The sequence below is a fragment of the Rhamphochromis sp. 'chilingali' genome, assembly GCF_963969265.1.
Source record: "Rhamphochromis sp. 'chilingali' genome assembly, chromosome: 20".
Taxonomy (NCBI): domain Eukaryota; kingdom Metazoa; phylum Chordata; class Actinopteri; order Cichliformes; family Cichlidae; genus Rhamphochromis; species Rhamphochromis sp. 'chilingali'.
This window is the reverse complement of record NC_137947.1, coordinates 24,088,779-24,092,918: the sequence shown is the minus strand read 5'-3', so window position 1 is coordinate 24,092,918 and position 4,140 is coordinate 24,088,779.

Here is a 4,140-nt window from a genome sequence, read left to right as displayed (position 1 = left end):
GTGATCACAAAGTCGTATGTTTTGGTAACTCGTGAGTTGAAGAAAGAGAAATTCAAAAATTTGATTCTAACACGTTTCATGCAACAGAAATGAAAATGAACACAGCAGATTCTTCATCTGTTTTCATTATAATAGCAGATGGATTCTCCAGTGATTGTCTCATGCTGGGCAGCCTTCAAAAAATGCTGCCAGATGTGTAACAAGTATTAACTGGACAGGACAAGGCAGGAATCTGCTGCCAGGAAAGTCTGAGCTTTTCTGCAGGGGGTGTGTTGAGATGGAGGGCAAAGTGGCCCTAGCCTCTCCTGATCTATTACCCAACCCCAATAAGCCAAATCACCGAATCACACATGTGAAGCTACCCACTCACTGTGGTGACTCACTGTGACCAAGGGAGGAGCTGAAAAAAACTTTAGGTGATTTTTTTATGTTAAATGTTCATACTGCTTAAGCAGGATTATAAATTTTCTCTGCTTCCTTACTACCCAAGAGGTCATCACAGCAGATGGATCTATATATTTGATTTGGCACAGATGTGACACCAGATGCCTTTCTACAACCCTCCTGTTTATTCAGGGTTATAACCTCTGGTCTCAAACTAGGGATGTTTTTAGGCAAACATGTTAACCACTAGACTATGGAAACACTTCAGTAAAAACTTTAAAAACTTGTTCCACCAAAATGCAAAACAGTTATTCAGTACAACATGCTATTTAATCTCTTGCACAGTGCTATTAATCATATACTGTCATCTATATTGGAGCATGGGGGTGGGAAAAAAAAAGTCTGAAAATCAAGCCCAGTGATTTACAGTGCTTAATAAATTTATCAGACCATCTGTCCTAAAACCAAGGAAACACGAATATTTTAGAAATCTTTTAAAAACTTGTTTAAAAGTTATATTTTTATTTATTATTTAAATAGCAAACTGAATTCACGTTTGTATACCTCAATTTGAGGTCACTCACTGGTTACAAATGAATCAAGCATAACTAATTTTTCTGCTCAGGAATGCAAGTGGATTACTTTAATTTGGCATCTTAATAAAAAAATAACATGCTTTACTGTTTTACAAAAAAACAGAAAAAATAGTAGATTCGTGGACCAGAACAATAATTAGATTTTAGCATTAAAAATACAATTTTGATTAAAGAGCTTGCACATACTGGTGAATTAACCATTACAGAAGCACATAAAATAATTTTGGTAACTACCAATACTGGTAATTTAAGGCAGCTGTGGCATAAACTTTAGATTGAATGGTAGTATAATACATTTGTTAAGAACTGTACCGGTATATACCATTCTTGTTGAACTGAATCTGATCAGATATTCTGAATTTAAATTTCCAGTGGACCCCCTTAGCAACCTACTTTTATTTATTTATTTTTAAGTCTTTGAGTCACCCTGTTTCTTGTGGGATCTTGCTCTAATTCAACCAAAATGACCTAATTACTGTTCTCTCTCTGTCTCTCTTTGTTTTTAAGATATGGGGTATTGTGCTTTATTTTTATATGGATGGAAAATACATTAAAAGAACCACCCTAAACCACATTTGCACTTTCTGTATTAAATAGTGTAAACTCTACTTTTTTTATTTAGAAGATACACTGCTCAAAAAGAAAATACAGGGAACACAAAAATAAGACATCCCAGATCTGAATGAATGAAATATTCTTATTAAATACTTTGTTTTTTACATAGATGAATGTACTGAAAATAACATTACACAAAAATTATTAATAGAAATCAAATTTAGCAACCATGAAGATCTGGATTTGGAGTCACACTCAAAATTAAAGTGGAAAAACACACTACAGGCTGATTGAGCGAGACAAGATGTTCCAGATGTGCTCAATTGGATTTCAGGTCTGGGGAATCTTGCAGGAACTGCTGATAAACTCCAGCAATATGAGGTCTAGCATTGTCTTGCATTAGGAGGAATCCAGGGCCAACCGCATCAGCATATGGTCTCACAAGGGGTCTGAGGATCTCATCTCGGTACCTAATGGCAGTCAGGCTACCTCTGGCAAGCACATGTGGCTGTGCAGCCCCGAAAGAAATGCCACCCCACACCATTACTGACCCACTGCCAAACCGGTCATGCTGGAGGATGTTGCAGGCAGCAGTCTCCACGGCATCTCCAGACTCTGTCACGTCTGTCACATGTGCTCAGTGTCAACCTGCTTTCATCTGTGAAGAGCACAGGGCACCAGTGGCGAAGTTGCCAATCTTGGTGTTATCTGGCAAATGCCAAACGTCCTGCACGATGTTGGGCTGTAAGCACAACCCCCACCTGTAGATGTCGGGCTCTCATGCCACCCTCATGGAGTCTGTTTCTGACCGTTTGAGCAGACACATGCACATTTATGGCCTGCTGGAGGTCATTTTGCAGGGCTCTGGCAGTGCTCCTCCTGTTCCTCCTTGCACAAAGGCGGAGGTAGCGGTCCTGCTGCTTGGTTGTTGCCCTCCTATGGCCTCCTCCACGTCTCCTGATGTACTGACCTGTCTCCCCCATGCTCTGGACACTACGCTGACAGACACAAAAAAAATCTTCTTGCCACAACTTGCATTGATGTGCCATCCTGGATGAGCTGCACTACATGAGCAAATTGTGTGGGTTGTAGACTCCGTCTCATGCTACCACTAGAGTGAAATTTTCTCCATCAACTCCCCACGCTGCCACCTACAGAAGTTCTCTGATGACTCTGCCATAGTCGGCCTCATCACAGGTGAGGACAACTCAGAGTACAGACAGTGGACTCTGGACTTTGTTGACTGGTGTCAGCAGAACCACCTGTTGATCAACGCTGGGAAAACCAAGGAGTTGGTGGTGGACTTCCGGAGACGCAGACCCACCACACTGACACCGGTGAACATCCAGGGAGTGGACATTGAGATAGTGGACTCTTATAGGTACCTGGGTGTTCACCTGAATAATAAACTGGACTGGAGCCACAACACTGATGCTCTTTACAGGAAGGGTCAGAGCAGACTCTACCTGCTGAGGCGGCTGAGGTCATTTGGAGTACAGGGAGCGCTTTTAAAGACCTTCTATGACTCTGTGGTGGCATCTGTCATTTTTTACAGTGTTGTATGTTGGAGCAGCGGTTTATCGGCAGCTGAGAGGAAGAGGTTGGATAAGCTCATCAGGAAGGCCAGCTCTGTTCTGGGATGCACCCTGGACCCAGTGCAGGTGGTGGGAGACAGAAGGACTCTGGCCAAAATAACATCTCTGATGGACAGAGTCTCCCACCCCATGCATGTAAATGTTGCTGAACTGCAGAGCTCCTTCAGTGACAGACTGCTCCATCCTAGATGCATGAAGGAGCGTTTCCGCAGGTCCTTCCTCCCTGCAGCTGTCAGACTGTACAATCAGAACTGCTCCCAACAAACATAGACGTTTACATCTGCGCTGTAACTGCAATAAGTTAATTAACCGATTCGCACTACAAGCTGGTTTGCCTCTTATCTGTAGTTATTTTTATTTAATTTAATAACTGTACAGTACTCTCTGTATATAGTAACCACGGTCCTTAATCTAAATATGTAAGAAAACTTGTGTATGTTTCTGTTCTGTGTCCTGTGTCCTGTTTGTTTGTATATGTGTCTTTTTGGCTGCTGTTACAACCAAATTTCCCCTTGTGTGACAATTAAAGGATTATTCTATTCTATTCTATTCTATTCTATTCTATTCTAAATCACTGCCAGCATTCAAAAGTGACCAAAAAATCATCCAGAAAGCATAGGTATTGAGATCTGTGGTCACCAAATGAAAAACCCTTCCTTTATTGGGGATGTCTTGCTAATTGCCCATAATTTCCACCAGTTGTCTATTTCATTTTCACAACAGCAAGTGAAATTGATTGTCAGTCAGTGTTGCTTCCTAAGTGGATAGTTTGATTTCACAGAAGTGCGCATGACTTGGAGTTACATTGTGTTGTTTAAGTGTTCCCTTTACTTATTTATTTATTTATTTATTTATTTATTTATTTATTTATTTATTTATTTATTTATTAGCAGTGTAGTTTGGTTGGGCGCTCGTTTTCCTTATGAACTACATCACCCATAATGCTCAGTGCGCTAAGGGAGCTTAATAGAGTGATGGGCTCATCGGTCTACTCCTCAACATCGTCCAAT